Source organism: Melospiza melodia, chromosome 1, assembly GCF_035770615.1.
Source record: "Melospiza melodia melodia isolate bMelMel2 chromosome 1, bMelMel2.pri, whole genome shotgun sequence".
Lineage (NCBI taxonomy): Eukaryota > Metazoa > Chordata > Aves > Passeriformes > Passerellidae > Melospiza > Melospiza melodia.
In genome coordinates, this window is record NC_086194.1 from 2,617,103 (window position 1) to 2,641,987 (window position 24,885).

Consider the following 24,885-nt stretch of genomic DNA (forward strand, 5'->3'; position numbering starts at 1 on the left):
TCCTGTTGTGGATTTCCCACTGCTTTGTTCTGGAACTGGCTTAACAAGCAGGAGAATCCTGTGTGGATTCGTGGTGTGAACCACGCAGGCTTTTCTTGTGCTTTTTCCCGTCCTTTTTCAATGACGAGCTCTGATTATTGAGCTCTGATTTTTTTTTTTTTTTTTTTACCTCCTGAACCGTGGGATTTTATTACAATTCGAGGGACGGTTTGCAGTGGGAAAGGTCCCCTCTAGATGGCAGGAACGGCAGCAGGAACGCGCTGGAGTCCCGGAGCAGCGAGCGGGAGGCGCAGGACACGGCGGCCGCCTCGGTGCGGGGCTCTGCGGCCACCGCGTGGCGCCTGCGGGGCTGTCACCCCATGGAAGCGCCCGCTGCTCCCTGCGGATCCCTCCTGCAGCCCGGCCTCGGTCAGCCCGGCGGGAGCGGTGAGTGCAGAGCCCGCGGGACGGGAACGGGAGCGGGGCAGCCCCCGGGAACCGGGAACAGCCGAGCCTTTGGGTGGTTGGTGTCCCCTTCCCTGGGGAAGGATGAATGTCCCAGCCTGGTGGGGTGTCCCGGCATGCTGGGGTGCCCTGCTGTAGCTGCTGTGTGTGATGGATCAGACAGAGAACGCTTGGAATTCCAATATGAGGTGACATGATGGAGGTGACAGGATGGCCATGGGGAAGGCACTGGGAATCAGAGGGAGTGGGTGCTGGAGCCAGGCTGGTCCCCAGGCAGGTGGCACAGCTGTGGAGCATCTCCAGAGAGTCATTTTGGGTGCCCCTCTCCAGGTTTGGCGTTTTGGAGGTGCATTGAATCCCAAAGCTGGGTGGGTGAAGGCACTTGTTGAAGTGAGTTTAATTCCTGCACCCTCGAAAATGGGATGTCTGCTTTGTTAATTGAGTTTGCAGCCATAAAAGCCTCTCTGGATCTGTGGGTTTGGTGCTGGCTCATTGGGGTATTCAATTCCTACATCCCTGGGGCAGGCAAGGACCATGCTGAGCATGACTGGGGCCAGATGCTGGGCTCTCCACATCTGCAAACATCTGCTCCCAGTGCTCCATGTGGGGCTGGCATTGAGGGATCAGACTGGAAAAGTGAGGATACAGAAACCTTCCAGCCCAGGGGTTGGCTGATTAAAGATGCTCCTCCTGGAGGAACATTGTCCCACCCAGATCTCCCAGGCAGGAGGGTGCTGCTCCCATCTTGGGGTACACCCAAGGGAAGGAGCAGGCCTGCTCCTGGCTTGCTTCCAGAAATGTCAGAAATGGGGATTTTATATAACTAAATATTCACTGTTCTGTCAGGCTGAGATAAATTTGGACAGACTTCAGCTTTTTTCAGCTGAGATGCTTTGGGAAACGTGGCAGCACCTACATCCCTGCAGGAGAGGATGCTGAGGGAGGAAGAGGAGGGCAGGGGATGGTAAAAGCTGGGATAAAACCTGCCCTGGGAGCTCTCTAGTCTGTGACTGAGGATATTTTCAAGCTAATGCTAAGAAAATAACAACACCCTGTAGCACTTTTGCTTCAAAGCTGTTGCTTTGCAGTCATTGCATTGTTTTTTGCTGAATCCAGGCTGACATGCTGCTTTTGGGGCAGCAGCTGATTATTTTCCCCCCTTTTTTCAATTTTCATGCCTACCCAAGCTCTTTGGAAATAGAAAAACTCCTTCAAGGAGTGGGGTGTGAACTGAGGTCACCTCTGCTCTGACACAGCAGCACCCAGCTGCTGGGAATTCAGGAAGGCAGGCATTCCCCAAAGCCCAAACCACCCCAAAAAAGCTGGAGCCACCCTCCAGGACACCTTGAATCAGCCAACATTAGCCCAAAGCCCATTTTTATCTATCCTGATGATCCCAGAGCCTTGTCCTCGCCGTGCTTTTCCTTGGCATCTCAGTGCCGTTGGAGGCAGCTCTGATTTTCAGGCTTCCTTCCATTCCACTGCAGAAAGGCACCGCGGGGCAGAGCTGGCCTGGCAAATAATTGGGCAGCTGGCGTAGAGAATGAGCAAGGAGGGGGAGAAGGAGCAGGAATAACCCTGATTCTCCTGCCTGTCCGTCAGCGCCCGCCTCGCTCCGCGCGCGTCTCCCGGGATTGAGCAGCCCAGGTAGGGGATGTGAGGGGATGTGCTCGTGGTGGGGCATGGGGAGGGTGTGCTGTGGGTGTCTGAGTGCTGCCAGAAGTTATCCTGTGAGGGAAAACTCCTGGGATCTCCTGCAGAGGCTGCTAATTCCCACCTTTTTCGGCAAAGACAGGTTTCCTGTTCTATCTGTGAGGGAAAATCTAGGGAATCCTCCAGCAGCCTGCATGGCTTCAGACAGGAGAGCAGGGAGTTGGGGGTCTCATCCTCATCCCTCCACACTGGAGCCACCTGCATGTGTCCCCCAATCCCCCAGGGTGCAAAAACCTCTGGCAGCTCCCAGCTGCTCCAAAATGGATAAAGAGCAGTGGAACCACTGGGAGGTGGGCTTGGGATGGATTTCCCCAGCCACGTAGATCCAGGGCATTTTTTCAGGAGGCTGCAGCTGTGCTGGGTTCTGTGATCCATGCTGGGGTATCCTGATGTCCCTTGTACTCTCCCACAGGACAGGGAGGTGGCCACCACGCTCCAGCTGCTGCCACCTCACGCTGAAACTCCCACCAGCACCACCAGCACCGAGCACAGGTAGGTCCCATTGTCCCACAGCAGCAGAGAACCCTCCCTGGGATAGCTGATCCATGTGGGACTCAAATGGATCCGTGCCAGCAACCCTTAGCCATGGCCCTTCTGCTCCTCCAGGGCTTTTGGCCCAAGCCAAATTTGCTCCCCCAGGGCTTTTGGCCCGAGCCGAATTTGGTCCTCCAGGCTTTTGGCCATGGCATTGCTCCTCCAGAACTTTTGGCCCAAGCCAAATTTCCTCCTCCAAGACTTGTGATCCAAGCCAAATTTGGTCCTCCAGAGCTTTTGACTTGACCCAAGTTTGCTCCTCCAGGGCTTTTGGCCCGAGCCAAATTTGCTCTTGGCCAGAGCCAAATTTACCCCTCCAGGGCTCTTGGCCAGAGCCAAAGTTGCCCCTCCAGGGCTCTTGGCCAAAGCCAAAGTTGCCCCTCCAGGGCTTTTCTCTGCCTGTGCTGCCCCTGGGAAGGAAGCTGAGCGGGAGGACGGAGTTTCTGCCAGGCGTGCCGTGCCTCTGGACACTCCAGGCTGCTCACAGGAGTCCTGCCGTGCCCATGAGCTGCACGAGGCTGAGAGTGGCCCTGGCAGCTGGCTCAGGGGCCGTGCCTGCCCTGCTGGGTGCTGTATTTGGGTCAGCCTCATCGACTGCATGTGCAAGTGTGTCATCCCTGGAGAGCGCGGGACGCCGATCCATACGCGCGGCCGGCTCCGGCCGGCACGGCACGCACAGCCTGCCATCCTGCCCTGCTCCCAGCCTGCAAAACTCAGCAATCCACCGCTGCCTCAGCCTTTTCCAGCAGCAGCAGCTGGGATTCTGCTTGTCCAGGATGTGTTCCAGCCCTGTAAACAAGCAGAAGCCATCTGCAATTCCCATTGTGCCGTGGCAACTGGTACGGCCACCGCAAGGAGCGGATGCGTGTGGGGTCAGGGGTGCATCCCCCTCCTGACTGATTGCTCTGTGATTCCTGATTCCTCTCAGCCCAGCCACAAAAAAAGAGGGAAAACAGGATGTTTTTCTGCGTTTTACTTTCCCCATCTCCAGAGATGCAAAGAGGGGATAAAAAGAAGGGAGGCAAAAAAGGCAAAATTTCAGTATCCAGGTGGAGCCGGGCAAATATAGATTTATATTCCTCAATTTCCACATAGAGGGGTTTATTTTATTGAAGCCATGTGGGGGATAAGACTCCTGGCAGTTGGGTCCAATGGGCACAGGGAAGGTGCCCAGCATTAATTTGCAGATATTCCCTGAAGGAACAGGGATTGCTGCTCCTGTTTGTTTCAATTCTTGATGGAAAACAAAGTGCCTGTGTGGTGGACATTGAATTTTAGGGATGGCCTGGCTCCTTGATGTGGAGTCAGCATGGAGGTGATGGAAAAAACTCAAAAAGCCAAAAGCAATGCTCCAGTCACCACCAATGTGCTGACCTGGATATGCTGGGTATAGGATGAGAAAATAGAGGAGATTTATTATTGTTCCTAGCTAGAAGTTCAGGATACATGAGCTGCATTTCTTGCTTTAAACATGGTTGAAATCCTGGGATTTATAATTTCTCCTAGCTGGAATTGCAGGATATGTGAGCTGCATCTCCTGCTTTAAACACGGTTGAAATCCTGGGTGTGGGCACATGGACTGGAGGGAGAAAACGCACCCCAGTTTGGGTGGAGAGGTGGAACTGGTGCCCCAGCCCAGAGCAGAGAGACAGTCTCCCTCCCTGGCAGGGTGTGTGTGTCTGTCAGGCTCTCCCCTGAGCAGGGGTGATCCCACACCCTCCATCCACGTGGCTCTGGCCGCTCCTTCCTGCTGCAGCCTGATGCCCACATCCCAGCTGGGAACATCCCCCTGCTCCCTCCTCCAAGGGCTGCCTGCACTCCCTGTCCCTGCCAGCAGCCCCAGGAGCTGCCTGCCTCCAGCACAACACCACTGCTAATTTCCATTTGCCTTTTCATGTATTTTTTAAAATATATTTTATTCACCCTGGGTCATCCCCAAGGTCACAGTGTTTCTGTGGTGGCATCTCTGGGATCTTTACTGTTTTTTTTTTTTTTTGTCTGAAACCCAGCCTGATCCCCTCTGTCCTATAGGAAAGGCATTCATTTGAGTTCTAGCAGCAGCCCCAGTGTTTGCAGAGGCAGGCAGGACCTTCCCTTGTGCACTGTCACCATTGTCAGCACAGATGTGCTGCCCCTCTGGGCCTTGGGTGCCTCTGAGGATGTTTTGGCTCTGTTTTCTCACCATTTTCCCATTTAAGAGTTGTATTTATCAGGGAAGTCTCCCTGCTGAGCCTCCCCTTGTGCAGCCCATCCTCCAGCCCTGACCCTGCTCCCTGCATTTCCCATTTCCCAGAGCAGCTGGGGCTGCTCCATCCCTGGCAGTGTCCCTGGACAGGGCTGGGAGCACCTGGGACACTGGAAGGTGTCCCTGCCATGACAGGGGTGGCACTGGCTGAGCTTTTAGGTCCCTTCCAACCCGAACCATCTGGGATTCTCAGATTCCTCCAGCTCCTCAGTGTGCTCTTCCCCTGGAAGCAGCATCCAGATGGAAACTCCTGCAAGGATCCCAGCAAAACCCCCCTGGGAGCATCCCTGTGTTTGATCAGTGAGCTGTGATCCCTTTCTCACCCCAATCCTCCCAATTCTGATTAATTTGCCCCAAGATCCCATTTTCCCCCTTTCCTGGAGGAGCCTCACCCCAGTGCTGCTGTCAGGGCAAAACTGGGATCCAAAACAATTTTGATGGGATCCAAAATAATTTGAACAATTATTTCCTCCTGCTCTTCTCCAGGGGCGGCACAAAACCTTTCAGGGGCTCTCTTGTGGGAATTTGTGGGAATATTTTTAAAGTTTGATAGAAGGTTTACATAGTATATATTGGTATGTACATTTTGAAATAGGAAATGTCAATTTAGAAATATTATAGAATAAGGTAGATATTGTTGAGAGAGAATTGGAATTAGAAACAAGTTTTAAAAGATGGTTTTATAAGTAAGACTGGATATTTTAGAGAAATAGAACTGTAAATGCTACAGTACAATAGAACTCATGAGAAGTCATTTTAGATGATTGGTTTTAAAGGATTTACAGTATAGTGTGGTAAAAGTCAATAAGTTAAGAAACACTTGTATTGTAATTGAAAAATAGTTTCTGATTATAATAGTGTAAATTATAATATAATAGTGTAAATTATAATATCTGTATTATCTTACTCCTCACATAAAATTGAAAATAAAATTTTTAAAGCACTTCTCAGTTACTCCAAGACTAAAATAAAAGTTTTTTAAGCACTTCTCAATTACTCTAAGCAAAAACCCCCTCAATCCCCACTGTCTGAGGAGCAGCAGCTTCTCCCCGTGCCACCACCCGCAGGAGCGCGGCCGGGAGGGGACAATGGTGCCATTGAGGGGACAGTGGCCCTGCGCTGCCGTATTGTGCCTGGCACAGATGCCCGGGGCTGATCCTCCTTGCCTTTGTTGCAGGGCTGAGCTGGAGCTGCCAGCCTGGGCCCCGGGAATGCGCTGAGCTGAGCTGAGCTGAGCAGAGCAGCCGCCGCCCCACGGCTCCGATTCCTGCCTGGGAAAGGTACGGACCTGCAGGGGATGGCTACTGGGGCATGGCAGCAGAGTCTGGGGGTGCGATGACATCCTCATTTGGGGTTGTGATAACACCATCATTTGGGGTTGTGATACAGCACAGCATCAGAATTTGGTACTGTGATATAGCATAACGCCATCATTTGGGGTTGTGATAACACCATCATTTGGGGTTGTGATACAGCACAGCATCGTAATTTGGTACGATTATATAGCATAGCATCGTCATTTGGCGTTGTGATATGGCACAGCACCAGAATTTGGTACTGTGATACAGCATAGCATGATCATTTGGGGTTGTGATACAGCACAGCATCAGAATTTGGTACTGTGATACAGCATAACGCCATCATTTGGGGTTGTGATAACATCATCAATTGGTGTTGTGATACGGCACAGCACCAGAATTTGGTACTGTGATATAGCATAACACCATCATTTGGTGTTGTGATACAGCACAGCACCAGAATTTGGTGTTGTGATACATCATAGCATCGTAATTTGGTATTATTATATAGCATAATATCATCATTTGGTGTTGTGATACAGCATAACATCATCATTTGGTACTGTGATATAGCATAACATTGTTATTTGGTACTGTGATATAGCATAACACCATCATTTGGGGTTGTGATAACATCATCATTTGGGGTTGTGATACAGCACAGCACCAGAATTTGGTGTTGTGATACAGCATAGCATCGTAATTTGGTATTATTATATAGCATAACATCATCATTTGGTGTTGTGATACAGCATAGCATCAGAATTTGTTACTGTGATACAGTATAACATTGGAATTTGGTACTGTGATATAGCACAGCATCATCATTTGGGGTTGTGATATAGCATAACATCAGAATTTGGAGCTGTGATATAGCACAGCATCATCATTTGGGGTTGTGTTATAGCATAATATCAGAATTTGGGGTTGTGAGACAGCATAACATCATCCTTTGGTATTGTGATACAGCACAGCATCATCATTTAGTACTCTGATATGGTATAACATCATCCTTTGGGGTTGTGATACAGCCCAGCATCATCATTTGGGGTTGTGATATAGCATAATATAATGATTTGGTGTTGTGAGACAGCATAACATCAGAATTTGGGGTTGTGATACAGCACAGCATCAGAATTTGGGGTTGTGAGACAGCATAGCATCATCATTTCGTACTGTGCTAAAGCATAATATCATCATTTGGTGTTATTATATAGCATAACATCATTTGGTGTTGTAATATATTGTGCATAAAATAATAATTTGTTATTATTCTATAACATAATTTTTTATCATATAACACAACACAGTAATTTGGTATTATGGCATAACATAACTTATTATGATATAATATAATTTGGTATTATGATATAACATAATATTTTGGTATTGTGATATAGCATAACATAATTATTTGTTATTATCATATAACATAAAAATTTGTTATTATGGCAAAAGTAATTTATTATGATATAACATAATGACTTGTTATGACATAATAATTTGCTATTATGATATAGCATAACAATAAATTGGTATAATGATATAACATAACATAATTTATTTTTATGGCATAACATAATTTATCATTATAGTATAACAATATTTTGCTATTACGATATGATAACATGATAATGATATTATGATAACATGATAATTAATTACAAATCCCTATAATTTGTTATTGTAGCATAACATAATAGTTATTATGATATAGCATAACATAATAATTTGTTATTCTGGCATAACATAATTTTTTAAAATTATATAACATAACATCATAAGTTATTATAACATAATTTGTTATTATGTTATAACATAATTTGTTATCATGGCATAACATAATAATTTGTTATTATGCTATAGCATAACATAATAATTTATTATAACATAGCATAATAAATCGTTATTATAACAACAATTTGTTATTATGACACAACATAACATTTTGTCATTATACCATAACATAATAATCTGTAATTATAACATAACATAATCTGTCATTATAACATAACATAATAATTTGTTATTGTGTTGTAATTGTAATGCTAGCAGTATTGATTTTTTTATTTAGCTAGTACTCTCATTGGTTTAATTTTTACAATGTTATGTTTGAGGTAAGTTGAGGCAGAAATAAAGTTGATGTAACTAATTTGGTAGGGTTTTAAGGTTTGAAATTATTATAGGGTTTTTTATAATGATAAGTAAATGTAAAAAAAAAAAATTATGAGGTTTTTAATGTTTTTTATGTTTTTTCATTGTCACCTCCTAACCAGGATGGGACTCTCTGGGTGGGCACTGGCAGGCTGGGATTGTGGATTTGGGAGCAAAAAAAAATGGGGAGGGAAATGAGGTTCCTCACCCCAGGATTCTGTGTCATTGTTTCACTGATCCTTGTAAGATATTGTGTATTTGTTATATTTTATTTTATATATTGCATGTATCAAGGCAGCACTGAGAACCATGAAAATGCTAATTTCTCCCTAAGCCTGCAAAATGTTTTGCATTAAATATTTGCATAAGATACAGAAATCCAACTCCATTGGGGTCTGGGCAATCCCTTAAAATTTAAATCCAGGATTTTGCTTGGGACCCTTTTACACAAGGCTGAATGAGAGTTTGCTCAGAGTCTGATACAGAGCAGGGCTGAGATTTTTTTTTTGAAGGAGCATATTTAAGGTTGGTTTCGAGCCGTGTGGTTACAAATAGGATTTCCCTAGGAACTTTCTTGTCAAAATTTCTTGAACTTGGGGCTCGTGACTGTGCCAAGGGCAGCAGCAGCTGCAGGAACAAGTGCTGTGGTGCTTCCTCCCTCCTCCTCCATCCCTGGAGCATCCCAGAGCTGATTTCCTCTGGAAAGCTCCTCCTGGGCTCACATAAGCCCTGCCCAGCCAGCCAGGCTGTTCCCAGCCTGTTCCTGCCCCAGAGCAGCTGGAGAGCACAAAAACACTGGAGAAATTAAATTAGGGGATGCAAACTTGGCTGCCCCGTCCCAGCTGCTCTGAGGAGCAAGGACATCTCTTAAAATTTCCTTCAGACCAGGGAAAACAAGTTATTTTGAGCAGTTTCACACGGTGAGAGCTGCTTAGGATGTGTTGAAGGTTGTGGATGTTTAAGAGATGAAGAACCACAAGATTTTAAAGGCTTAGGGCCTTCTTTATGCCAAATTTCTTCAGTTTTGGGGTTTTCTTTAATAGCAGCCAGCAAAACCTCAGTGATTTGGACTCCTGGAAACCAAATCTCCCCTCGCAAAACACGGGGCCTTTAAGGAAAACATCAATTTTTGTGAGGTCAGCCAGAAAATCATGCGGGCTGGCAAGGGGAAGGAGCAGATGACAACGTGCCAGGGGTTGTGGCCTCGGCGCGGGGCAATTATTCAATCCCTGCTGGTGGCTTCGGGTCAGGGGCAGCATCCCCTCCTCTGCAGCAGGGATGTGCACAGGGGGGAGGAAAATCCCTCTGGCAGAGAGCAGGAGGGGCTGGGGGAGGAGGAGGAAAATGTCCCTCTGCCCCCTTCCAGCTGTTTTCCCTTCCAGCTGTTCCCCCTGCCCTGAAATGGGGTTGGGAAGGGAGAACGAGGATGAAGAGGGGCTGGGATGGGAGAGAAAAATTGAGAAAAATCCCTCTGGCAGAGAGCAGGAGGAAAATGTCCCTCTTGTCCCTTTCCAGCTGTTTTCCCTTCCAGATGTTCCCCCTGCCCTGAAATGGGGTTGGGAATGCAGAACGGGGATAAAGAGGAGCCTCTGATCAACAAAAAAACATTCAAATACAAAATTTAACCAACAAGCACTGCTTTGGGCATAAAAAATGAGGGGAAAATGCATTTTTTTGGTGGTGCTGCAGCGTTTCACTCTAAGGGAGGGTTTGTGCCAACTTTCCACCCGGTTTGGTGCAGAAAGGAAAAGAAATCCCAAACAAGAAGGAAACATTCTTATCCCGCTGCAGCACCTCCGCTTCCCGCCTTCCCCTCCCGCTCCAAGGAGCTCTTTCTGCTATTTTTAGCCCTAAACCCTTCAACTATTTGAATTATTTGATTTTTTTTTTTTTTTCCACAAACACCGCTCTGGGCTCTGGTAGAGCGAGCGAGTTGAATTCATCCCGCTGTATTTTTTTTTTTTTTATGGCGTTTTCGTGGCGGGTTGGGAAGAAAAACCCCCAAAAAACTCGAGGGAAGCGAAGGAATCCTTGGTGTGGCAGGGAGTGCAGATCCAGAGGAGTTTTCCCGTCCCACGTCAGAGCTGTGCTGGGAAGGGAGGACAGCGGCGCTGGGAGCGGCTGCGGACGGGGATCCAGGCGCCAGAGCTGGCCAGGATGGGACCATTCTGGGACAGACTGAGCCCAGCGCTTCTCTGTATGTTACTTTCGTGTTCGTTTTATTTTATTTTATTTTATTTTGCTTTGTTTTGCTTTGTTTTGCTTTGTTTTGTTCTCCCTGCTCCTGGTTTTGCTTGCCGGTGGTTCGTAGCTCAGCGCGCTGCGGATCCCCTCGCTGTGCTGCACCCCCTGCTCTGCTCCCACCCCGCTCTTCATTTTCCGCCCTTTCCCAATTTCTGGGGTGAGAAATGCCAAAATTTGGCTTGTTGAGCCTGGATGTTCCTGTGGTGCCTTTCCTGCAGGGGTGAGAGCCACAACATCCCTTTTTTGGCGTGGGTTTGTGCACGCTTTGCTGCCGTGAATCATCCCCCGGCACGCAGGGCACTGCGGAGCCGCGGCCAGGCAGTTTGGGATTAAACCCAACGTGGTGCAGCTGCAAAAAGGAAGGAATTCTTCCCTGTGAGGGTGGGGAGGGGTGGGATGGAATTCCCAGAGCAGCTGTGGCTGCCTCTGGATCCCTGGAAGTGTCCCAGGCCCGGCTGGATGGGGCTCGGAGCAGCCTGGGACAGTGCAAGGGGTGGAATGAGGTGATCCTTAAGATCTCTTCCACCCCGAACCACTGTGGGATTCTGTGAAACCCCTCTGTGCTCCGGGACCTCCTGCCAGTCCCTATCTCAAACCTCCTCTTATCTCAGACCACCCAAGCTGGGGGAGGAACGCCAGATTCTGATTTTCCTGCTGATCCTGTGTTCCATTCCTGAGGTTTCTGCAAAATTTGGGATGTGCATCCTCCTGGCTTGGGGATCACCAGCTTGGATCCCCTTGCTCCTGCATGCTGAGTTGGGCTGTGAGGCCAGGCATGGCTGGAGAGCAGCAGCCATGGGGGCTCATCCAGCAGCAGATGTGGGTTTGCAGCTGGTGTGTCTGATCCATGATAAGTTTATCTTCTCTGCAAGGTGCTTTTGGCTTGTTTTTGAAATAAGACCCAAGGCTGTGAGTGCCCTTTTCACCTTCACATCCCAAACACCTTGCAAAGGCTGCGTTCCCTCCTGTGCAGCTGGGGAAACTGAGGCAGGGGGAGCCTGTGGCTTGGCAATCACCACCACTGGGAGCTGAACCTCCTCCTGGCTGGCCTCATCTTCCTGGCCAACCTTCCTGGAGAGAAAACTCTCCTTGGGCCACCAAACACCCAGGATGCTCCTCTGGGCTGGGATCTCCAACTTGGATCCCCCATCCCCACCTCAGGCTCCACTGGGATGAACCTCATGTGGAGATGCTGTTGAGGTTCCACAGCTTTTATTTGCCCCATCCTTCAAAATCCTAAAGATCTTCCCTGTGGCTGATGGATGACCCTGGATTGTGTCCCTTTTACCTCCAGATTCTGCAGATTTAGTTGCCCAAAGGATTTCCTGGAGAGGGGGGCTGGAAGGAGCTCCTGACCCCCATTGTTCATGAGGTGGCCTGGGAGGGGAGGGAATTCCTCCTTCCATCTATCCCAAGCACAGGAGTTTGGCTCAATTATTTATTGGTAGAGAGCTGTGTCCTCTCCTGATGAGAGGAGAGCAAATATTCCATGACCCCCCAAAGGGAAACAGAGTCCCTGAAACCCTGGGACCTTCTCCTTTCCCCCAAATTCCCTTGGAATGCCACAGGAGGGCAACCTGCCCCGTGTCCAGACTTCCTTAGAGAGGCACAGGGAGGAAATCCCAGCTCCAGACAATGGGAACAGGAACAGATGTAGGGAATCTGCTCCTCCTGCAAGCTGGGAGAGCCATTTCCCAGACAATCCTTGGGTCTTGTCCAAGACCAAAATACCAGGAGGGTTTTATTTTTGTGTTTTGTGTGTGTGTGTGTCACAAGGAAACCCCTCCTTCCCCAGCAACATGGTGTGCACCATATATATTCCTGATTGACCCCAGGGCTGGGGAGAATTCTCTTCTCCTCTCATTTATGGCCTGGCTGGAGTTCTTGCACCCAGTGCTCACCCCAGCACCCCAAGGGTCACATTTAAGGCTGCCCAGCTCCCTTTGACCTGCTCTGTCCCTTGGAGATTGATGAGCAGCCATGAAAATCCACGTGGTTTCTGCTCCTTGCTGCCAGGAGAAGGGAAAATAAAGGAGTTTTTGTGGGGTTTCTGCACGTTGCAGCCTGTAGAAGACAGGGAATATGGATGGCAAAGGAGCAGCCCCGTGCTATAAATTAATTAAGACACATTGGGATAAACTTTGCTGGAGCAATTTATCTCCCTGCCTCTCCCATTTTTTCTGCTGTGGGTTGTGCCACTGTTTCTCCAGCTGCATCCTCAGAAGGTGAGGACCCCATGTCCCACCCTGAGGAATGAAGTTTTCGGGTTTCTGTGGCTGAAATGGCTCCTGAGATATTTGAAAGTCTCTTTTTTCCCAGCCCTGCAACCGAAGAATTTGAGATTCTTCAGTTCTGCATTTCAAGGCTGTTTATTTTCTCTTATCTATGACATTCTTTCTCTGACCTGCTGACATCTGTCTGGCAGGTTGGGTTGGGGCACACTGACCACCCTTGGGGTGGTGTTGGCTTTTCATACTAAAACCTATGTGTACTTTATTTACAATAATTTCATAATAATTTTCCTATCACCTATGTTAGACAGTCTGTCTCTACTCTAAACCAATCCAGAACTGTCACCACCACAGCAGAAGATGGAGGCCAAGAAGAAGAAGGATAGGACACATCCAAATTCCTCCATCTTGCCTCTTGAACTCCCATTCTAAATCCCCAACATTCTACTTTTTCACCCTGTGATAAATTCACTATCATTCTACTCAAACTCTTGTGGCTTGTAACTCCTCACACAAAGTTGGTAATTGTTTCCATGGGTTAAAATCAAAGGCACAGGTGTTTGTGACTCCGTGCCAAGGTCTCTGAGCCCCTTGCCAGTGTCTGGAGTCCTCCAGGGCAACCAGAGGGATGTCCTGGGTTCCCACATGAAGTGACTTTATAAGGACAAGCCAAGCCCTCGAGCAGGTCAGAATTGCTCCTCCAAGAGCTGCACACTCTCTTTTTTTGTTCAGTTTGACTTTTTGCTCTTTCTCCATGCTCTGGGAGTGGATGCCAACTTTTCCTGGCTCCAGCGGGTGTGGAGGTGTGGGAAATGCTGAGCAAGGTGAGGATCTGAGGGTGATTTGTGCAACCACAGCCCGGCAGAGGCTGGAGGTCCCTCAGGAGCTGCAGATGCCACCAGCACGCCATGCCAGTGTTTGCCAGGGAGAGTTTTATTTCCTATCCACCTGAAGTTCTTCTGGCTGCATCTTGTCCTTCCATGGAGTGTTTTTGGGATGTCTGTGAGCAGCACAGAGCAGCACAGCTTCCCTATCCCCCTGAACTCAGTGCCGTCACCCTGATCATTAATGACGCTCCACAGCCTCATCCCTGGGAGGTGCCACCACCAGCTGGGCCCTGTCACCATCACAGGGGGGTCACAGGGTGGCACCAGATGCTCCAGGACACCAGGATAGTATGAGGTCACAGGACCCTATTTTCTGAGGGGTTCACACCCAGAATCCCCATTTTCCATCAGCCACAGGACCCTGTTCTGTGGGGTTTACACCCAGAATCCCCATTTCCCCAGAGATCAGGTCCATTTCTGCAGAGCAAGAACTGAGGGAGCTCAGCACCTCTAAGGCTGAATTTCTGCTTTGTGTTGTTATTTCTCACCCCTTTTCACACCCTTTTAAGCTGGCGGGGAGCTGTGCAAATCTGCTTGGTGTGAGGCACCTTTCAAACACAGGGCAGGGGGCAGTGAGCCCCTGATGGCACCAGCAGTGGGATGGAAATGGGCAAAATCACGGGAAAACAGCCCAGAAATGGGGCTCGTCCCCCACTGGGGAGGCATGGCTTCCAGCCCAGCCCTGAGCGCCTCTGGGTGCTCCCATCCCTCCTCTGGATTGAGGCAGGGTTAATCCATGCCACGACCCCAAATCCTGTTCCCTACAAGACAACACCAGTTCAAACGTGAACCCGAGCCAAATCCCTCCAGGCACGTTTTCATCATCCTTTTTTTTTAAATTTTTATTTATTTTTTTTTTCCTGCCGGTGACAATGGCTTTGCTCAGAGCCCTGCCCAGCCCTTTCCTCAGACAGAATCAGTGAACCAGGCTGGCTCAGACATGGATGTCCTGGTTTCCTTCCCTCCCCCTGCCCGTGTCCCCGCTCGGAGGAGCCGCTCTGCAGAGCATCACCAGGCGGTGTCTCAGTGACCCGGTGGCCTGTGCTGGCCCTGCCCCGTGCCCCGGGGCTCTCTGCAGCATCGCTTTGCTCCCTCCTGCACCTCCTGGGCATCAGGCTGATGATAAAAAGCAGGGCTGGAGGATGTGGCATTCACATTCTCTGAAAAATCCCTTCACCCAGGATTTTTCTCCTGAGAAGCCTCGGAGGAAAAGGAAAACAATTCTTATCTCATTTGCTTCTCCTGTGTTTTGCTCATCTAGAATGTATTTGTAAATTGTTTACTCACAGGTGATTTTTTTCATTGGTTTCAAGTGAGTTGTTTTCACTCACCGTCTAATCCATGCCAAGCTGTGTCAGGACTCTGGAGAGAGTCAGGAGTTTTCATTATTATCTTTTTAGCCTTCTGTCTGTATCCTTTCTGTATTCCTTAGTGTAGTATAGTCTAGCATTCTTTAATATAATATAGTATTATAAAATAATAAATTAGCCTTCTGAGAACATAGATTCACCATTCCTCCCTTCATCAGGGGACCCAGCAAATATAATAAATACATAATAAAACCATAACCATAATAGTCATCCTAATAACTACAAATATAGACAATAATAAAACATAAAATCATCATCATCAAAATCATCAATCATAAGTCTAGAATGTGTTTGGAGATTGTTGGATTGGATTCTGCTGTGAGTTGTTTTGTCTCATTGGCCTATTATGGCCAAGCTGTGTCAGGGCTCTGGAGAGAGTCTGGAGTTTTCATTATTATCTTTTTAGCCTTCTGTAAGTATCCTTTCTGTATTCTTTAGTATAATTTAGTATAGTATTCTTTAATATAGCATTATAAAATAATAAATTAGCCTTCTGAGAACATGGAGTCAGATTCACCATTCCTCCCTGCCACAGGAATCCCTGCAAATACAACAGGAGAGGAGGAGGGGAGGAGAAAGAGAGAGAGGGAAAAGATGATGCCAGGGGCGTTGCAAGGAATCCCTGCTGTAGACACAACCTGGTTTGACAGCCTGGCCTCTCCTGGGAGATTCCCCAGGAAAAGGGGAGACCATCAGGGCCGGGACCCTGTGCTGACCTCAGTGCCCAGAGCCCCCGGGCTGGTCTGGGGAGGTCTTTGGGGTCACCCCAGATGCCAAACCCCATTATTTCTGCCAGGCTCTGGGGATGCCGCTCGCTGCTCCCACCGCCTCTCCTCCAAGGGCATCCACAGCCAGGCTGCCTCCCACGGGGCCGTGCTGCATGCTTGGCTTGCCTTGATGGGAGGTGGCCGCTGTCAGGCCCGCAGAATCCCCGCACAAAGCGTTTTCCAGGCTGCAGGGACACGGGTGAGATCAGCCGCAGCCTCAGCGCCTGCCTGCATGGAGCCAGAGCTTGGCGGAGCGTGGAGGCGGCGTGTGCTGGGCAGAGCTGGGCTGGTGGAGCGTGAGACACCCCTGCCTGGGCCATGGACACCTGCCCAGCATCCTGGCGTGGGTGCAGAGGTGAGGAGCTCAGCTGGGGATGCCGCGAGAGGGACCGTGTGCCTCCGGGATTTTGGGAGAAGGGAGGACTTGGGTGCCCTCTCCTTCAGCCCCGGCCTGGGGGATGACCTGGGGCTGGTCCTTCTGTGGGTGGGACCCACAGCAAAATGAGCAGAGTGGGGCTGGACCCTGCTTGGGGGATGCTCCAGTCCCTGCTGGGGGATGCTCCAGACCCTGCCTGACTTTCGGGGTTGGTTTGGCCGGAGGGTTTGGCCAAGGCTGTTTCTGCCTGGAGAACTCCAGTGGCCAATGCAGGGTTTGATCTCCTGTGCCCATCCTCAAATGCTGAGGGGGCTCCTGGAGCTGCTGTGTGGGGTGGTTACAGCACAGAGGGATACCCTGGAAAACAGCAGAGGCATGTGGGCAGCTCACAGGTTCAGCTTTCTGTAAGGATTTCTGTGTCTAAGGGCAAACACACGAGGATCTGTGCGCTAGCCAGGATCTGTGCGGGCGTGGAGCTCCTTTATTTATTCCTCCACGAGCAGAGCTCTCCCAGTGTGGGAGGATGAGGAGGAAGCTCAGCTCCAGCTTCCCCTCAGTCCTTCTCCCTGTTTGTCTCCCTCCCTCCCTGATCCCGTGGCTGCAGATCCTCCTGGCAGCCCAGAGCACTTTTTTAGCCATTCCAGAGCATTTGAATAGCCGTAGCAAGGGTGAGCCCTGATTTATTGGGAGTGTTTTATGGTGTTTATGTTGGCAGGCTGCAGTTTGTGTACGGCTGGAAATGTTCTCTGAAGCCTTTTATCACCAGGGCTGAAAAACAACAGAGAGCTGATGAAAAGTGCTGTGCTAATTGCAGAGGGGTTGAGTCGGGGCTGGGGCTGTGAAATCTCTCCACCAGCCTGGCTCTGAGGGGCTGCTGGAGAGATGATTTCAGCCATCAGCAGGGTGGGATCCATCCAGGTTGGGTCGTTTTGCCACTGAAGGTCACATCTGGCACTGAGAGGGACAGATTGTGCTGGTGCCTCAGGCTCCTGTCCCTGCTCACAGCCTGACAGAACAAGATGATCAGCAGATGTAAGAGGTTTCAGCCTGGGAAAAAAAGCAGTTGGTTAAATGTGGGGTTTTTTTATAATTCAGATGTGGGGCAGCACCTTGTGCTGGTGTTGGAAATGGGGCTCATTTCCACCCCATCACTCCTCTCCCCAAGTCTTTGTAGGATCTCAGTGTCCCAGCTCAGGTTTTAGTGAAATCTGTCTTGGTGACATCTCTTCATCACCTGTGGGATTCAGAGTGATTGAACCTCACAAGCCCCTCACAAGAAACAACCTCCTGCTCTTCATTTTCCACTGGATTATCCCCCTCCCATGAGTCCTGCAGAATTAGTCTGAGAGCAGGAAACGTTTTCAGGGGCCAGCAATGGATCATCTTGGAGCATAGGGAAAGAATTTACCCACCTGCCATAAGAAACCGACTTTGAAATCAGCTCCTGATCCCTCCAGCCATGCCCACCTTCCCTTCTCCACATCACAGGTGCTGAGGAGCAGTGGGTGATCCATGGGGTGTGAGCAGCACCTTGGTGAAGGATGGGAACTCCTAAGGGCAGTGTAAAATTTAAAAAGAGCTGCAGGGGGATGTCACACCTTGGGCAGGGTGTGCTTTGGTTCCTGAGGAGAGTTGGTGACATCTAGAGGAGTGGAGGGAAGAGCTGGAGGCTGAGATGAATCCCAGACAGCCCCTGGATGTCACAGAACCCCAGAATGGTTTGGGTTGGAAGGGTCATGGGCAGGGACACCTTCCACCATCCCAGGCTGCTCCAGACCTCATCCAGCCTGGTCCTGGGCACTTCCAGGGCTGGAGCAGCCCCAGCTCCTCTGGGCACCCTGTGCTCAGCTGTGACAGTGTTCACAGGGGTCTGAGGATGAGGGCAGAGATGAGGATCTGACTCCATGTCTCAGAAGGCTGATTTATTATTTAATGATATATATTACATTAAAACTATACTAAAAGAATAGAAGAAAGGATTTCATCAGAAGGCTAGCTAAGAATAGAATAGTAAAGAATGATAACAAAGGTTTGTGGCTCGGCTCTCTGTCCGAGCCAGCTGTGATTGGCCATTAATTAGAAACAACCCCATGAGCCCAATCACAGATGCACCTGTTGCATTCCACAGCAGCAGATAATCAATGTTTACATTTTGTTCCTGAGGCCTTCCAGCTTCTCAGGAGGAAAAATCCTAAGGAAAGGATTTTCCATAAAAGATGTCTGCGACACTCAGCTCCAGGGAGGGTTAACCACCCAAATTTAAACAATGAAATCCCACCCCAGCGCCTTAAATCCAGTCTTGAAGGATGCCACCGAGATTTTATCCTTTGGAGGAGACCATGGCACAAGGTCCTGCCTCTGCATTGTCACCCCAGAGTTGCTCCATACCCTGCAGCCCTTATCCCACAAACATCCACTGGGACTCCCTGCCAGGCAAAAGGGCATTTTGTTCCAGGCCAGCAGTTTAGGAAAGGTCCTGGCTGGCATCAGGCACCTCAATAGATGTGTCTTGCTGGGTGGAAGGGAGGGAAGGCAGGGCACAGCATTACAAGCACATCTACGTGCCTCTAGTCCAGTCACAAGTACAAGAAAATTTAAGGAATTTGGTTCAAAGTGTTTTAGCGAGGCACAGAACCTTCTGTTTTAAGAGGTTTCTGATATCTCCCGGCCTGCACTGAACCACACAGATTGTAAAGGAGGAGGAAAAAAGAAAAAAAAACCAACACAAAACCAACAAATCCCCCACTTTGCTACTGGCAGTAAAATTTTGGCTGACACATTTGAGCCTCTATTAACCCCTGGCCCTGTGAACGTGCTGCTCAGGGACAGACCTTACAGTAGGAGAGCCCATCCTGCTGTTATTCCAAGCTTCCTAAAAACCAGCCAAAACAAATATTTGGAGGAAAGGCAGGGGCTGCCTGGAGGGAGGGCTCGGGCAGGAATGCTGCTGCCACTGGGCAGGAGGTGACATCACCCAGATTCCTTCACTGAGGAATGCAGGATTTGCTCTTCCCTGCCAGGAATTGCTGTTCAAAAACAGGCCTACCCAGGGAAAGCAGATTCCACCCAGCCCCTTCCACTGCCCAGCAGAGAGGCTGAGTGTTCCCAAATCCCCTTCTTGTCCCTGGTTTAACGAGGGAATTGTGTGGGCAGGCAGGGTGAAATTGGTCATCTCCCAAAGCACAAGTGGGAGCACTCAAAATTCCCAAAGTGGGAGCTGGACAGAAATCTGGGCAGGGAGAGCTGGTGGGGCAGCAGGGACTTGTTGGGGTGGCCAGGATGGGGCAGGTGATGGGCTGGGGGTGTGTGTGGGCTTCTGTGCTGGGCAGATTTGCTGAGAGCTGCAGGAGGAGCCCATGGTGGCCCCGTTTCTCAGTCCTATGAAGCCCAGTGACCACGTTGGGCGTTTCTGAATGTAGAATTTCAGTGGTCACTGGAGAGTGCTGGTCCCTGTAGATCCCATTTGGATGTTCTCTGGTTCTGTGGCTGGAACGGGCTGATGTGCAGAGCATTGTGACCAACCAGCTCGAGCCAGGGCAGGGATTGTCCCTGAGACACCTGGAATTCTGTGTCCATGTGTGGGCTCCTCATGACCAGAAGGACACTGAGGGGCTGGAGCCCCAGGAGGGGCTGAGGGAGCTGGGAAGGGGCTCAGCCTGGAGAAAAGGGGGGACCTTGTGGCTCTGCACAGCTCCTGACAGGAGGGGACAGCCAGCTCTGCTCCAGGGAACAGGGACAGGAGGAGAGGGAACGGCCTCAATTTGTACCAGGTGAGGTATTGATTGGATATTAGGGAAAATTTCTTCCCTGAAAATCTGGTCAGGCATTGGAGGGGGCTGCCCAGGGCAGCGGTGGAATCCCATCCCTGAAAATGTTCAAATACACATTGATGTGGCACCTGGGGATGTGGTTTGAGGTGAACACAGCAGTGCTGGGTTGATGGTTGGACTTGATGATCTTAGGGCTCATTTCCAACCTTAATTTCCCTTGATGATCAGTCTGGTAGGGCTAATTCATCATGTCCATGTAATCCCTGGGACTGCATGAGTGGAATCAGAGGGCCTGTGGCAGGTTTGGAGAGGGTTTTTAATGAAGGTAATAAATTTTTGGGTTTGTGTGCTGCAAAGATGCTCCTTCTTCAGGATTTGAAGCTGTATTCATCTCTTCTCCTTCTGTACAAGGAATTGGTATTTATTAATTGTTGCATTTAATTAGAGTTGGAGGTGCATGCACAAAGAAGGCATTTGCATTAATTTGGGATTAATTGATATTTCTGCCATGCACCTGTCTGTGGTGTTGCATGTTTTCACAAGTTTTATTGTTGTTTCTATTACAAAAAATAGCTATTCTCTGTTAGTTAGAGAAACGATTTGATCCTTTGTACCCCTATTCCATCCCCTCAGAACGCTTTCCCCCTAAGTTGTTTACTCCCTACCTCATCCATTCCTTCTTTTCCATGAAGCTTTTGGCTTCTCCTTTGGGTTGAGCACCCCACATCCCATCTCCATTCCCTGGAGCCTGCAGCCCTCCACCCAGCCCAGGCTCCACAAACACCTCTGGAAATGGATGTCAGCAGCAGCAGAGGGGTCAGTTCCTGTGGGATGGAGGCTGCTGCCACCATTTCAATAGCTGGAACTAGGTGTAGTTCAGCTGCCCCCATTACCAGTCCAGCTGGGTGATTTAGTGCCTGGAAAAGACTGGAATATTTTGCCCCCAGTGCCTGACAGAGGATGGCTGGCAGGAAATGAGCTCCGAGGCAGGGCAGGTTTTGCTGGCTCTCTAATTTCCCGCCAGGTTTTGGAAATTCTTGGCAATGAGATGGAGAGCAGAAGAGCTTTGGCCAAAGGAGAAATCCCACTCGGTCAGCGGGATTTTTGGGAAGGGTGGAGTGAGGAGCTCTGAATGGGCAGCAGCAGGACAAGGGCTGGATCTGCTCTGCTCAGGTGTGCCAGTAGAAGGCCTGCTCACTTTTGGGGCCCCCAAAAAAGTGGGGATGGACACAAAGCAGGGTCTGGGCTCATGGCAGGGTGATAATATTGAATTTTGTCATGGCAGAAGAGGCACATCCTGTACAGTGTTCACAGGGGTCTGAGGATGAGGGAAGAGATGAGGATCTGACTCCATGTTCCAGAAGGCTGATTTATTATTTTATGATATACATTACATTAAAACTATACTAAAAGAATAGAAGAAAGGATTTCATCAGAAGGCTAGCTAAGAATAGAAAAAGAAAGAATGATAACAAAGGTTTGTGGCTCGGATAGAGAGTCTGAGCCAGCTGACTGTGATTGGCCATTAATTAGCAACAACCCCATGAGCCCAATCCCAGATGCACCTGTTGCATCCCACAGCAGCAGATAATCAATGTTTACATTTTGTTCCTGAGGCCTCCCAGCTTCTCAGGAGGAAACACCCTAAGGAAAGGATTTTTCATAAAAGATGTCTGTGACACACATCCATGCAGGAGGGTTGGGATCAGGTCCCACGTGGGACAGGGTGACAATGCCATGGGAGAAACCTTCAGTGGGACATCCTGGGCTTGGTCTGGATGTTGTCCCCCACCAGGCAAGTTCCTTCCCTCATCATATCTCAGCCACCCTCCACCCCAGGGCTGTGTCTGGTGCTGACAATCCTGGTCTGCAGGACCCTCACAGCTCAAGGGAAGACAAGACCAACATTTCCCTTGTTCTCCTTGGGAGAGGGGGAAATCACAGGATCCAATGGCGTGGGTTGGAAGGGACATTGAAGATCATCTGGTTCCCAGAAGGAGAATGCAGGCACCAATCCCATTGCCTCACACATGCTGAGCAAGCACTCCACCACTGCAGCTATCCAGTGTGGGATTGCACAGGGTGGAATGGGGAATAAAGGGCAGCACAGAGCTGGCCAAGCAACACTGGCAGGAGCTCCAGAGGATTCAGCTGGAGGCTCCAAGGCTTTGAGGCCAGTAGGGACCAAAAAGCAGTCAGGAAAAAAGGTGATAATGGGTGCAGATCTGCTTTAAAATGACACAAGGAAGCTCAGAGGCTCTGTATTTATCACAGCTCAGTGGGTCAGGTGCCACCAGTCAGGTGTGAGGCTGCTCCTCTGGCTCCAGCCCCTCCAGCAGGACATGATTTGGGGGTTGGTTCATGTTGTTTCTTCAAGTTTCTCAGAAACACAGATGGTGCTGTGGTTTCTTAATTGTTTCTGTCTGCATACTGCAGGGAGGATGACTTGGAGAGGAAGGGAGGGAAAGAAGCAGAGATGGAAAGACTGAATTTTCACGCAGAGCCTCCCACCACTTCATCTTCTTTCCTCAGCTGCTGGTAATGGCCAGGGTCAGTGATGGCAGCTTTTCACTCCAGAAAATACCCAGGGGGTTTCCTGGAATATGGAAATGTGGTGGGATGGGTGCCCAGCCAGTGACCACCACAGCAAAGAGGATGGACCTCAGCTGAGCACCAACAAACTGAGACCCGTCCCAAAAGCTGCCTAGAGGTCAGAGACTCTGGCTTGGCATTTTTAAGGTCTATTTATCACTAAGGGAAGGAGAATCAGGTTTTTTTCCCCTTAAATACACTCTTTTCACAGAATTTCTGTGCTGATTGCCTCTTTAAACTTAGCAGAGGAGGCTGAACCATCCCTGGGCTGGCAGAAAATGTGGAAGAAATGTGAGCACCAGACTGGGAGCCTGGGAAGGGGCTCGCTGCACGTCATGGAGGGATTTTGGTATTATCGTGAATTAAACCATGACTGCAACATCCTCTGTGTCCCATCCCCAGCCTCACAGAGGAGATGCAGGCATCCCTGCCTGGGAACCAGACAAATTCACCCAGGGGTGGTGGAGGTTTGGGGTGAGCAGGGCAGGGCTCACCTGAGCTGTTGTTTTCTCCAGCCAAACCTGCACCTGATTTTGGGGTCTCCTCAAGCCAGGTCTGATAAGCTCTTGGAGATTTATATCACACCCAAGACAGCTCAGCTGCCTTAGATGGCATGAAATCAGCAGGATGGCTTCTGTGGCAGTGCTGGAAACAGAAAAGTTTATTAAAAGGTAAAGTAACAAAAGTCTTTATAAGGAAAACCCAGCCAGGGCAAGAGGTTCTTTCTCCTGGTAAAACACGTCACAAAAATTATTAGTTCCTTTTGTTCTCTTTTTTTTCTAGTAAATTACTTAGATAGGACCTTTTGGCTCCTGTTCAATGAGCTATCCTTAGGTTTGAGGTGAAGTCCCCAAGGCCCTATGAGATGTCTTTTTACCTAACTGAGGAGAGAAACTTTTGGGCTTTTTTTCCTTTTTTAGGAGACAAAGGATAATTTGGTCACTTTATCAACAGGGGGCACATCCCTACCTGCACCCACAGGCCTGGTGCTCCCTTGGGAAGTGTCGGGATCTCTCGCTGCTCGCAGTGACCCCAAGATGTGTTAGAAATTCTCTTTCCCAGCCCGGTGCTTGAAGAAGGAGTCAGAGCTCTTCAGTTCTCGGTCTCAAAGTTGTTTATTGTTTCTTATCTATAAAATTCTTTCTCCTGTCCAGCTGAGGTCCGTCCAGCAGGACAGTTCCAGGCACTCTGCCTGCCCCAGGGCACTGTTATGTCTTTATACTAAAAACTACGTGTACAATGTTTACAATTACTTTCCAATCCCTATCACCTATGTTAGACAGTGAGCTTCTTCTCTAAACCAATCCAAAAGTGCCACCATCACAGCAGAAGATGGAGGCCAAGAAGAAGAAGGAGAAAGGCTGGACACACCCAGTTCCCTCCATCTTGCCCCCTGAACCCCCATTCCAGAAACCCCAAAATCTACTTTTCCACCCCATGATAACTTCACTATTATTCTACCTAAACTGTTGTGGCTTGCAGATCTTCATCTAAGGTTGGTAATTTGCTCCATGGGTCATAATCAAACCCACAGGTGTTTTGGGCTCTGTGCCAGGGTCCCTGAGCCCCCTGGCAGGGGTCTGGGCAGCTCAGGACAGCCAGAGGGATGTCCTGGCTCCTGACAGGGACGATCTCTGCATCAGGACCGACCTGAAAACAAAGACAGATTCCTCGAGCCCTCATCTCCCCTTGTCTCAGGCTGCGGATCAGCCCTGAGCATGGAGCGTGGCTGGCTCGGGCCCGCAGCCACGAGCTGCAGCTTCCCCTGTGTAACAGGCATGGAAGGGCTCTCCTCCTCCTCCTCATCCTCTTCCTCCCCCAGCTTCCTGCCCTCCCCTTCCTCCCCAACGTGCTCATTCATGAAAAGTTCCCAGTTGGAAGGACGTGAGGAGAGGAATTGGTGTTGGCGCGTTTTTTCCCGCGCGCCGGCCAAGGGAGGTCGTAGGCCCAGAGGGATTCAATCTTTGTTTTCACAGCTGGATTCCACATTATCCTCTCTTCTCTGCAGCTTTTTATTGCTGCTCATTCTCCAGAGCAACCTGTAGGGAAGCAGAATGTGTGCTGGTGTGGGGCCCAGGCTGCTGTGGCTGCCCCAGGGGCAGTGAGGGGTGCTGTCCCCCACAGGACAGGATGAGGAGCAATGGCCATAAACAAAAACACAATGAGTTCCACCTCAACATGAGGAAAAGCTTCTTCCCATGGTGGGTGGCAGAGCTCTGGAACAGCTGCCCAGGGAAGGCGTGGAGCCTCCATCTCTGGG

General features: G+C 49.5%; 1 protein-coding gene across 2 annotated transcripts in view; it reads left to right on the forward strand.

Moving 5' to 3' along the window:
* The first annotated feature begins 2,630 nt into the window (after nucleotides 1-2,630).
* Nucleotides 2,631-24,885, forward strand: part of GJC2 (gap junction protein gamma 2) — a 47,521-nt gene continuing 25,266 nt past the window's right edge. The window contains exons 1-2 of one of the 2 annotated variants that reach the window (XM_063169920.1): nucleotides 2,631-2,649; nucleotides 6,114-6,216. The gene's annotated coding sequence lies outside the window, so the exon portion shown is untranslated. Of the gene's footprint in view, nucleotides 2,650-6,113; nucleotides 6,217-10,228; nucleotides 10,586-24,885 lie in introns of those variants that run through there. The other variant, XM_063169842.1, reaches the window with a different exon arrangement.